Source organism: Carassius gibelio, chromosome A9 (assembly GCF_023724105.1).
Source record: "Carassius gibelio isolate Cgi1373 ecotype wild population from Czech Republic chromosome A9, carGib1.2-hapl.c, whole genome shotgun sequence".
Lineage (NCBI taxonomy): Eukaryota > Metazoa > Chordata > Actinopteri > Cypriniformes > Cyprinidae > Carassius > Carassius gibelio.
The window spans coordinates 29,608,495-29,621,801 of NC_068379.1; the positions used below are offsets into that span (position 1 = coordinate 29,608,495).

Consider the following 13,307-nt stretch of genomic DNA (forward strand, 5'->3'; position numbering starts at 1 on the left):
GGCGGCGCTGTACAGCGCGTGGACATAAACGTCTACCGCCTCGGAGGGTCCCACACAACCTTTAAACCAACGTGAAATTGTATCACCTCACGGTATGCTCCACCTGAGTTGGATTTAAAAACGATCACCGTGCGTGTGAAGAAGACATCAGCGGCGTGTCCAGAACGAGGGGATGTTGTGGCGTCGCGAGGAAGTTTTGACATGTTGTTGTTGTTGGGACGGCACCATGGTGAGAGCAATCAGCTCACGGAAACTTTTGAGCGTGAGTAAGAAGTTTGGCTGGAATTCCACTGCAGGTGGGTGTCCCTGTTCAGCGCTGCATGACTTCTCTGTTGTTCATTCTGTGCCGCTGTATGCCTCCTCTCTTGTCAGTGGTGGGTACTCCTCTATTCTACATTCTGATTTACTACTTTATCTCAATAGTATATTCTGCATGAGGTCAGTATAGTCTAAAATACATTCTGCTTTCTCTATAGTTAACTGTTTCACTTCTCAATTGCCATTAGTATACTGCTCTTTCTGGTTTTCTATAGTCAGTAAAGTGTACTTCTCTGTTCTATATGCTGTTTTCCTTTTCAATAATACATTTTGTACAAATTCTATATAGGCCTACGTGATTATTCTATGATCTCCTGCTTCAGTCCTTTATAAGTATATACTGTTCTATCTGTCTTCTTTATATTATATTGTATGTTATCTCTTTTGTCTACAGTGTTGAATATAATCTGGAAAGAACATGACCAGACATTTTTAGTAGTGCATAGTGCATAGATTATGATATAGTGTTATAGTACATTCTGTTTTCCCTTAATGCAACTGTATTTCATTCATTATATTTAATCTCTATAGCTATCTTTTAGACACTCCACTGTAGACAGTAGTGTCTGTTTTTGTAATTGTAAGTGATTTGACATGTTAAGGAACATTGCCCAATTATTTCCCTCGCTGAAATGTTAGTCTTCCTTCCTCTGACAGCATTTAAAAATAGCTCTGATGTTGCATGTCTATTTCTGTACAGTAATGCCACTCAGGTATCTCCTAAATTCACAGTTTATTCTACGTTACTGGTTACCACCCAGAAAGCTTTAGCAAGCTTTAGTTCATTTAGTTTTGGTCCAAACTTAAAATGTGTACGGGCTAAGGAGAATCACTTTGCTTAATCTTAAAAAGAATCAACTCTGATCTGCTTTGAACTGAATAATGACACTATTGTCTTTTTAGAGCTCTTTACAGAAGAATTAGTTTCATGTTTGAAGAAGTTTGCATCATTTATTCTGTTATTTTCTTGTTTGTTATAGTGAAACTTCTTTGAAACAAACTTTATTGTATGAATCGTCATATGAATAAAGGTGAGTTAACCTTAGATATCTAAATATTCTGTGAAATGTCTCTGATTTCAAATTCTGTCCATTTTATTACAATATTCAAACAATAAATAACTTTTTGGCATTGTTTAGTGTAGAGTGACAGATCGCTGTAGAGCCTCAATTCAAGAGAAGCGGCAGTGTAAGTGTAAGGTACATGCAAATTGATCATCTCTTCCGCTTTAATACTAGTAACAACACAAAATAATAATAATAAATAAATGTAATTTGTATAAAATTCTGTTTTAACCTTTTAATATTATAGTAATATAGTACTAACTGAATCGTATATATTTTACAGCATTAGTTGAAGGATTTGCCATGTACTGTACCTAATATATATCCAAAATAATCGGAATCAAATCAAATCCTAAGCTTTTGAATTGAAATTAAATAAAATGGTGAAATTTGTGTCAGTACACAGACCTAGTCATTATTCAGCTTGAGTCAGTTCAGTGTTGATTCAATTCAGTAACTGTGTCCATCTTTCAAAATTTATAAACAATTCAGCTATAAAGCCAATTGTCATTATTTATCTCAATTCAGTTCATATTTTATTCTCATCCCATAGTTTAAAGGGGTCATATGATATGATTTCAAGTTTTCTTTTGTCTTTGGAGTGTTACAAGCTGATTGTGCATACATAAGATCCCTGAAGTTGCAAAGACTAAAGTCTAAAAGCCAAAGAGATATTCTTTATCAAAGTTAAGACTCTGCCACGCCCCCCTAAAGCAGCTCATTCAAACATGCCCCCACATGTCTACGTCACAATAGCTACTTTCACACTACACGTTGGACCCGTAAAATTGCCAGAACATTGCTGGATCGCCTACTGTGTGAACGCGAATATGTCCTGGGATTGATTCCAAGATTGATCCTGGGTTGGGGACCTAGTAACATTGCTGGGTTCAGCCCCAGAACAAGCTCTGTGTGAACAAATGCCAGAACAAATGCCGTGTTTTAGTGATGACGCACGTTATCGTGCGACTCTTTTACCAGGTGTTTTGAAGGCAGATCAACGTTCGCGACGAAAAAATATGTACAAACTGTAAAGAAGCAGAGATCAGGTAGTTCCTCACTGTCAGCACTGAATCTGAGATCATTCACCAGTTTAAAGGAACGTTAACGTGCCTAATGTTTTCGACTCATACATTATACGTCACAGCCTGATGTCACGTGTCATTACGGAACCGTTATGGGTTGTGTGTGAATGCATGCATATATTCCGGGTAATCACTGGTTGTGTGAAGGGGGCGAAATCTAGTGACCCAGGAACAATTGCCGAGACACATTACCTGTGTATTTTCCTGAATCGCAGTGTGAAAGGGGCTTATGTGGAAATATTTGCATAATGCTGCCCAAATGTTCACGCAAAGAAAGAAGACGTGGTCCGTAAACGCAGTTAGTGTTGAAACAGCCATGTCAGGGAGATGCTGTGTGCTTCTAGGCGAAAGTAAAAGCACTTCATTTGGCTTTCTGAAAGTAGATGCATTTAAGAACTTTAAGATTACTTACAAGTTACTACAGAACACCAACACATTTTATGGACCACCGTTTCGTGAACCTAGGTGAAGAGGCATTTCTGGCTTTGCTATGACAGTCTGGTGCTTCTGAATCAGCTAATGTAAGTATGTTTTGTTATTAGTTTAAGTATTTGCTATTGACTGTCCAAATGCAGAGTTTTGCGCATTGTGCGTGCGCGTGAATGCGCTGGTGTGATGGTCACAGAGAGATGGTCACATCACGGTGGATTCAGCTGTCTTAACGGTCTGTGGCTTGTGAACTGCAAACACATATGAGCTTCATCACTGTGTCTGTCCTGTGACTCTGTTCCCCTTTTGGGCTTGAACTGATGGTAAAACTAAGGTCATTACATTTATTTTGATAGATGAAGCTCGCAATTATTGAAAGGGGCATTACATTTCTGACAATTGCTTATGACGTTTGGCCAATCACAATGCACTGTTGGCCAATCAGAGCAGAAAGTTAAGTTTCGTCAAATCGATGATATTACTGAATAGTGTCTTCAACATAGCAAGCCAAAGGATGACAGCAGCAATGAACCCAAACTCAGTCAAGTGACAGAAATGAAGACGATTTATTTTGCTTTGATATTTAGCTATCAATGTCATTCAGACATTTTAAGTGTGACTTGAAGTGTCCAAATACTTTTTCAGAGCTCAAATCTATTCTTCCTCAGTGGACTGAGATGCTAATCTCTTTATCATTTGCTCATGCCAACTCTGTTTCAGTTTCGCCTGTGTTGAAATGTTAGATTAAAGAACACTTTTGATGCAAATGATGTCACACTCCACTAAACAAGAGTGCTGTGATGTGAGCAACACTGTTTTCCTGTCTTCTACACGGCCGTCACTCTAAGCACATTCTAAGTGATAATCTCCAGGAGAGATGGGAGCAGAGCAGGTTTAGGTAATATTTTTTTCTTTCTTTTTTTCCAGCATCTCGGCAGTGTGATGTGTGCGGGTGCCTCACTTCTTGTGCTTATCGTGTGTGACAGCACGTTGACAGCAGGGGGAAGGAAAAGAAAACAGAACCGTGTGGGTTTGTGCTTGCCACTGGATGTCAAAGAAATGACATACAGAAGCTCAGAGGGAATTATAAAAGCCATGATAAAAATCAAATATAAGTGGAGAGATAAAATGCTTTAGATGGCTTGTGAGGACAGGAATGTTGATATTAAGAAACAACAGAGTAGAATTGCCTTGTATCTAAATGGATCGACTTGTCTGTAAATATAATGACCAGAGATATTTTGTTGAAGTGAAAGTTCATCTAAAAACTTCCATGGCGCTCCAAACCCATATAACTTACTTCCTTGTTTAGAACACAAAAACACTTAGCAGAATGTCCAAGATGTTGTTTATCCTTTGAAAATGGATGGACTTTGGAGTGTAACTGATGACAGAATTAACATAAAATCTCTGTGATGTGACATTTGTCTTTAATGAAATTGTGACATGAAAAATCTAATTTAAACTTTTGACTTATAAGATGTTTTTGTACCATTAAAACATCCTGTAAGTTTCATAGATTAAAACATCCTCTTAAAGGGTTAGTTCACCCAATAATCAAAATTGTGTAATTAATAACTCACCCTCATGTTGTTACAAACCCATAATACCTCCGTTCATCTTCGGGGCACAGTTCAAGATATTTTAGATTTAGTCCGAGAGCTCTCTGTCCCTCCATTGAAGCATTGTGTACGGTATACTGTCGATGTCCAGAAAGGTAAGAAAAACATAATCAAAGTAGTCCATGTGACATCAGAGGGTCAGTTAGAATATTTTGAAGCATCGAAAATACATTTTGGTCCAAAAATAGCAAAAACTATGACTTTATTCACCATTGTCTTCTCTTCCGGGTCTGTTGTGAAAGAGTTCAAAACAAAGCAGTTTGTGATATCCGGTTCGCGAATGAATCATTCGATGTAACCGTTGTTCTGTCGATTTGTCCTACGCTGTCAGATTTTCCTACCTCCCACTAAAACAGTGGGTAGTACAATTCCACAACGAAAAATTATACTGTAAAATTATGATTTATTAACATCTACACCTACCACAACCCTAATCATACCCTTACAGTACTGCAAATACAGTAATTATGTGTTATATTCGCGGTTGTAGCTAGAAGGGATACAGCTACAGGAAACCAACAAAAAATATTATTTTCTACCAATTAGATTGCGTTTTTATTAAAGTCTACACCTACCCCAACCCTAAACCTACCCTTACAGTAATGCAGATACATTAAATATCTTTGTTTAGCATGAGACAAAGGATGCGATATTGATGTGCGCGTGCGCAGTAAACCCGGGTAGGAAAATCTGACAGGGTAGGATAAAATGCCAGGACACCGTATCTTTTTGAAACAGTTAAACGGAGGTCTCACTGGTTTGGAACGACATGAGGGTGAGTTATTAATTACATAATTTTGATTATTGGGTGAACTAACCCTTTAAATACAAAAAGAGTAAAATATGGCTCAAATGGATATTGAGAAGTCTGCGACATCACACAGGGAAAACACATTTGCATATGAGTACTTCTAGAGCAGGGGTGTCAACTCATTTTATTTCCAACCTGCTCCAACACACTTACCCATGTAGTTTTCAAATAAGCCTGAAGGACTTGATAAGTTGGATCAGGTGTGTTTAATTCAGGTTAAAGCTAAACTCTGCAGGGCTGCGGCACTCCAGGAATTGCCAGGAATTGAGTTTGACACTCCTGTTCTAGAGCAAGTCATGGCTGCATCCGAAAACTTAGGCAGCTGACTTGCTGCCTCTCTGCCCTATGAGGAAATGACTTTGCAGGCGGCGTTTTTGCACGAAGGCAACTTATGAAACTGATTTCGGAGCGATATCAGAGCCAGTGCAACAGTTTAATGATCTACGACAAGATATAACAAGTATTGAATTACTGTAATACTGTTTTCTCACTAGAACTCACATCGAAAATGCAAAAAGTTAGTTAGAAATATACATTTTCACACCGACTGACCACCAAACACAACTTTCAGATGCTATCTATTTTTTTTTTTAACTAAACCATCACGGAATGGAACGCACAGGATTGTTGGATAATTTGATAAGAAGAAGGTAGCTCTGGAGACAGGAAGTAAAGCAGAATTTGTATTCGAACGTGCCTTTCTGCCTTTCTGCCTTGGAATGCTGCCTCCGAAGGAGTAGAGTTTAGAGTTTCCGGATGCAGCCATTGCCAAATAATTTTGTCATCACATCACAGGCCCACCCACTGGTGTTCAATCACTTAACGGCTGACTAGATGCAAGCATCACTTTAAAAGCAGATTGAACCCATTATAATGACTGACACGATCTACACTGTGAATAATACATTTATATATATATATATATATATAGATATATATATATAATTTTTTTTTTTTTTTTTTTTTTTTTTTTTTCATGCTGTTGCATTTGCCAATCACAACAGTGATAATTTATTGACAAGCCTTAAGGGATCCGAAATTATTAAATTTGGCAAGTTTGAGGGTTGAAAAAAATGCTTTTTGCCAATTATATTATGTATATAATTGTGTGTGTGTGCAAAAAATAACTAGGTGAACCTTAAGGAGCATATTTAAATCTATATATCTTTAAATCCGTCATGACCACTTTAAAGTCAGCATGAAACGCCTGTTTGCAACCCATTTTAATTACATACTTTAATATATCTCAGTGCAAAGCTAGAAAAATTGTAGGTTGTGCCTTGATTTAATCTATTGTGAACTGAATGAAATGTGAAACGTAGACACAACTGATGAAATACGGGCAGTAGGTCTCAGAATGTGCATTAGGAGAGTAAAAAGTGTCAATTTTGTTAAAAAGTTGACTTCAAATACAAGAATTATGGTTATATTATTTCCTTTCCTCCTTTGTATTTAAAGCACAAGATGGCCTATAAATGCCATGTTTAATAGAGAACCAATTGGCGAGTGAATATGCTCGTGTGTGCTGAAAAATGCACGGAATGACATATACAGGAAGAAGAGAGCGTTGGGACAGACAATAATAGTGCCTATAACAAGGGAGCTGTTATTGTGCTTGCCAAGAAAAAGATGCTTTAGAGGTTGTTTTTTTTTAAATCTATTACAACGAATGATGCAGTATTTTGGAAACTAAAAATCCTTTTAGTGGGGTTGTGGTTGACCTGAAACAGTTTGTGTAAAAATTGGAATGCAACAAATCATATGCTATTTAAAGCCATTTAAAAACTGATTTGATGAGAAAAAAAATAGCCTTATGTTAAAAAAATGAAAAGTTTACATAACATAGAGCAACACTGCTTCCACTTAAATCCACATTTTGTGCCTAAAAGGTTAAACAGGAGTACATTTAAGAATTGCTTTAACACAAAATTATTGTGCACTTAAATATATTTATAATCTCCTAATTAAGCTGTCAGCATATAGAAGCAGAAAAGAACATTAATATTTTTAAAAAAGCACAGCTGGTTGCTGTTCCTATTCCTTTTATAAGTCAACTTTATACGTTTTGGCTGTCACAGTAGATGAGATCTGTTTGTGTATAGTGTTGGAGGAGAGCCTCTATAACTAATTCAGTTAGAATTGTTTAAATACTCATTTCTTTCAGCATACTAAAGAGAGCAGCTGTGTGCAATCTGTTCTGTTTTTCCTGACCCCACCGGTTCAACGACGGACCGCTTTCTGTACATACGGGACTGTTGATGTGCTGAAGTGCAACACTGAGGACTTCCTCGAGTGTAAGAGATCCGTCACTGAGGCTTTTTATGGAGACCCTGTTTGAGTAGGAGCTTGTGTGAACTTATGAATGCATGTCTGATGTCAGAGGGAGGAACAGCACACCAGGCTCTACATTTGTGACACAATACTGAGCTTATTGACACTGGCCAGGAGCCTCAGAATGTTTGAAATGGAATACTAGCTTACTAGTACTAGGAAAACTGGAAAGTATATGCAGTATATACCAGTGTTTCCAAGCCATCTTTGTCTTAGTACTCCCATAGCCCCATCAGTAGGGCTTTAAAAATGCTTTCTTTTTAACTTCTGTTTTGCTGTATATCATTTAGCATTCTCATGAATATTATTAAAATGGCAACTATAACAACAATAGATGTTTAAATTGCTGTTGTTTAAATCTACTTTTAAACAACAACAAAAACTATATTTTGTGAAAATGATGTGGTCTAAGATTTTTTTTTTTACCTTGATTTATAGAAGACACCCACTAAGAATTATTAGAAGCGTAGTTGGTATCATTAGTTGACATTCAAATTAAATGCCAAATGTTAAAATTCTCAGTACAGCCCCCAAAAACAAATTAATTAAAAAATGTTAATAATCCACTCACCACTCATCTCCACTACAAATAGGAAAAAGAGGCTACAATTTGCACAAGCTCACCAAAATTGGACAATTGAAGACTGGCAAAATGTTGCCTGGTCTGATGAGTCTCGATTTCTGTTGAGACATTCATATGGTCGAGTCAGAATTTGACATAAACAGAATGAGAACATGGATTCATCAAGCCTTGTTACCACTGTGTCACTTTCACTGTACTAGTACACCGGTACTGAGTTCACTGTACTAAAATGACCCCCACAGTCACCAGATCTCAACCCAATAGAGAATCTTTGGGATGTGGTGGAACGGGAGCTTCGTGCCCTGGATGTGCATCCCACAAATCTCCATCAACTGCAAGATGCGATCCTATCAATATTGGCCAACATTTCTAAAGAATGCTCTCAGCACCTTGTTGAATCAATGCCATGTAGAATTAAAGCAGTTCTGAACGCCAAAGGGGGTCAAACACAGTATTAGTATGGTGTTACTAATAATCCTTTAGGTGAATATATGTCACACTGTCTAATTTGTGACTGTGTACTGACATATATTCATTTTGCATTATTGAGACACTGTTTTCCAAATGAATGTTGTTCAGTGCTTTGGCGCAATGTATTTTGTTTAAAGCACTATATAAATAAAGGTGATTGATTGATTGATACTGGATATTTCATTTTCCAGAAAAATACAAATAAAAAGCATACAGTTGCAGCTAATGTTTGCTGTAGAGGGGTTTTTGCGTTGAATGCCTTTATGGTTTGGGTGTGTATTGTGCAAATTGCTAACCACAGACACGCCCTCCTATATTTAGAGTAGTAAGCAATAACCACTAAGCTCCATTGTAAGCAAATAATTTCCCATTATAGTTTTAGTTTCCTCGTTTGGTGGAAGGCAGTCCCAGCACCTGGCTCTGAAAACCTTGCTATCGTTAGAGTATTATATATATATATATATATATATATATATATATATATATATATATATATTATTATTATTATTATTATTATTATTTTTTATTTTTTCTGACATCACAGCAAGTTGGACAGCATTTGTACCCATGCTCCGGGTGGTGATTGTCATGCACAGGTCTTGCTAATCTCAAACAAGCCTGCTGTGTCAGCCTTATAAATAAAGCATTCACGAGTGTGTTATTCTTTCTTTAGACAAAATCAGATGATGCCTGTCTAGTGTTCTAATAACAGGTATCTTTCTGATCTTTTTGATACTGTGCAGACAGGCACTGTACTCACTCTCTGCTTTTGTTAACAAGATTGGTTATGCTAAAAGTGAAAACATTTTTGTTAGCTACCAACAGAGAGGGAAATTGATAACTTGTCATTAATAAATTGTCTTCTCTTTGTTCTGTCTTTTCAGACTGTGCCAGACTTGTGAGTGTGTGTGTGTCTTTGTTTGTGTTGTGCAAATATGCATGGAAGGATGCCAAACACTTGCAGCAGAGATAAGGTCCCATTGATTGATGGGATTCCAGTGAATGCGGCCCTGTAAGCAGTGGTAACTCTGGAGTCTATGTTTTCAGCAGAAAAATCACAGTGCCTCATCTGTCGGAAGCTACTGTTTTGATGTTTCTGGGTTTTCATTCAGCAGTCAATAAAACATTTGCATAAGGATCCACTAGGATGGGAATTTTGGTCATTTTGTTTATCCAGGTATCAAAGAAAGTTCCAGGGAGTGGGGTGGTAGGACACATCACCTCTGTTTTTAATTCTTGGTCAATGTGCATAAGCATCAGATGGACATTTTTTAACCATTGCAGTGCGTTTCTTGTGCAATAAACTTTTTTTTTTTTTTTATTAAAGTTTGGCTACCTTGTTAGCCCCTGCTGGATGACAAAGTCTGCTTCTCCGGTGACAGCCATTCAAGCCGATCCTCCCTATTCGCAAATTACGCAAGCTGCTTAGGGCCCCTAAAACACCCCTTGCTCTCAAAGATGATTTAATTTTAGTTTAGTTTTTGAATTTGGTCAGCGGTTATGAAAACAAGAATGATCAGTTGATTTAATGCGGTGTACTGTCACCGTTTTTATGTAAAAATCATGCAATGTGAATGTTGTATAATCTTGCCCAAGACTAAAAATAAAAGAGTTGAAAGTATACCAAGCTGCGGAAGAGATGCTGTTTCTCGAGCACTTTCTGCAAGCGTGGTTCGTGAAACACAGACAAATGCATTTCATCCATTCATCATATTTGCCACTGGCGTGATGCTTTAACATGCCGCTGAACTCAAATCATCAACAGCCCCCTCCTATTCCTCTTTCTTTTTGCATCTCCACCGGGTCCAGTGTCCTCTGACAGCACAATTGCTACGCTACCACTGGCTGTGTGTTCAAATGGAAATAGACTGAATATAATATTGTTACTTATGAGTGCTAAAGAATTCCACACCTTTCCTGCCTTACACTAACACACAAGAATGAACTTACTCCATAGTGCAACAGATGTGCTGTAGAATATATTACAATATGTAGCGTTTTTACATATGTTTGACTTTGGCTCTCTAGATGGCTCTCACTTAAGTGCAATCAAATTTTGATTCTTGAGCAATATACAGTTATTAGCATTAGTTGGGCGTAAAAGAGATACTTTTTATTGCATTGGAGGTGAAAAGTTGTAAATATGTTGCACACCCACTCAAAAATTATGTTTTTGTGCTTGAAACCGAAAATAAGGATCATCACAAGATCATCAAAGTAAACAGAGTGTATATAACTTCCTTTTAACTTGTCAGAAAACTTCAAAGAAACATCTCAGTGGCTAATGAATCAACATTGGAGAAGAAAGGGCTAGATTTCATGCGCAACTTCCATTTGTGATTTCACTGCTCTTTGGTGAGGGAGCTTCAGAGATTTGTGGTAGGCTAGTGGTTCTGACACATTTCGGAACAATGTGTGAAGTCATACTTGCATAGCTAGAAGCAATCATGCTCCCTTACTTACACAGGGTAGGTTTCAAGCCTAAGAAACTGAGAAGCCATTGTCCCACGTTGATCTATTTATATACATATATATATATATATAATATGTGTGTTCACTCTCTCTGTCTGGGTTTAGCTGTGGCTTAGAGACTGTTTGGAGGAAGGTGTGCAGCGGTGGTTTGTGGTGACAGTGGGAAGTCGGCTCTGGTTATTTTTTTTTGGCTGGTGCAGGCATTTCAAGAGGCGTCCCCAAGGCCACAGACAGACAGAGCGAGCCGACTCCAGCCCCTGTCCGTATGGAAGAGCAGCTGTATTATTCAGCTCCCACTAAGTGAAGTGCAGCCCCTCCTTTCTGACTGCTCACTGGCAGAGTTTGTTTTTAATCACTGCAATCTGCGGCCACTTCTTCCCTGGCTCCCCTGATGGGTAATAGAATGTAATGGTGGGCTGATTCTAGGCTTGGTGCATGTGGCTATCAAATGTTTTTTTGAGATTTAGCTCACTCAGCCATGTAGGTCTCCACTTTTATAGCCTGTTTCTTGTGTGATTTCACTCCATCACTTTCTTATTCCCTGTGGCAAAGAGTCTAGCGTGAATTTCTAGGCTGGTGTAGTTTGCTGGTTAGTCCTGAAGAAGCTATATGGGACAGCTGGTTAAGGTTTCCAACACATTTGGGTCTGATTTTGCCAAATTTTTCCTCTGATGTGTTTCCAACAGAAACAGGATATTCATTGATTCGTCACTCTATCCATAAGGAGTTGATTCTTTAGGTTTTGAGTAACTGATTCATAAGGCAGCGATTTATCCATAAAAAATTTGTTTAATTGCGAAACATGCGTTAAATAACAGAATGCGGCCAGGGGTTTTCCAGGGTTGTGTGTTATTTAAAATTGAATTTAGAAATCTTTTTCTGTTCCGATTGAATTTGATGCATTCATTTCTATACACACTCAGTTAAACTTGTTTTCAGTTGTGTCACGTTTGGATTGATAGCTGATTGTTTTTGTCAATAACATATTATGGTGCAAAGATTGCTCTTGTAGTTTAAGCAACATTGTCACAAGTGAATAAGAAGTATTATGTTAGTATTATTTATATACTATATAATAATTTGAATTTTGAAGCTGTTATTTTTGTATTTTCAGTTTTCATTTTAATTTAACTTTTGGTTATTTTATGTGCCTTTATATCTTTTATATATATATATATATATATATATTTAATATTTCTAGTGAATTTTTATTTTGTTTTAGTCATTTTTCTAATTAAATGTATCTGTTTCAGCTTGATGCAAATGCAATTTAAATTTAAATTTTCATTTAATTTTTATCTTTTTTATTTTATGAACTGAGGTAGCGAACAGAAAACAGAATTTCAGTTTAAGGATGTGGAAATTGTTGAACTTTGCATAATTTTACAAAACCTGGTCTGAAAGGTTTCAATCATTTTTTTAAAGTAATGCATTCTGAATATCACCTACACTGTATTTTTTTTTTTTTAAGTATAATTTTTAATTCAAGTTTCAATTTACTCAAACTCAAATACCCAAGGCAGCACAAAGATTTTGTTTTTTTTTAATGGTGTATTGAAATGTGTACTTAAATTTCTGTTGTTGTATATATATATAATTTATAGACCATAATGGAAGAACACTGTATTTTCCACCTGTTTAATTTCTATGAACTACAGTTTGGTCAATTCTACTTCCATTGGCCAAGTCAATGGTGTTGCCAATTCAATTTAAGACCAACATTAAATATACACAATTTTGAATTTGTCAGGCTTTATATAAAAAGGAATTTGTGTGCAAGTAAGCTTCCTATAAGCTAAACATAAAAAAAAAAAAAAAAAAAAAAAAAATTCTGCCCTAACAGCACATGTATCTTTCCTTCCTCTAGTTAAGCTATCATGTTCTGCAGGATGGGATCTTTGCATCCATGTAGACCTGAAGGTCGGTTTGGCAGGGGTCAAAACGACCCCTGGGGGAGCTGCATTTCCTGCGAGTCACTGAAGGCATGACTTTTCTTTTGAATGCTGCATTTTGGAGGTCTTTCACAGTCATTTAAATGATGCTTTTTTCAAAAAATAGATTATGACAGATTACTGTTCCGAACTCACGACTCACTGCAGAGATAGAAGCCACTTAGATCAC

General features: G+C 37.0%; 1 long non-coding RNA gene across 1 annotated transcript; it reads left to right on the top strand.

Annotated features, from left to right (window-relative positions):
- The first annotated feature begins 148 nt into the window (after positions 1 to 148).
- On the top strand, positions 149 to 4,480 carry LOC128020132 (uncharacterized). Its single transcript, XR_008185294.1, has 2 exons — positions 149 to 296; positions 3,824 to 4,480. It is a non-coding gene; the product is annotated as an uncharacterized LOC128020132 (long non-coding RNA).
- The last annotated feature ends 8,827 nt before the right edge of the window (positions 4,481 to 13,307 follow it).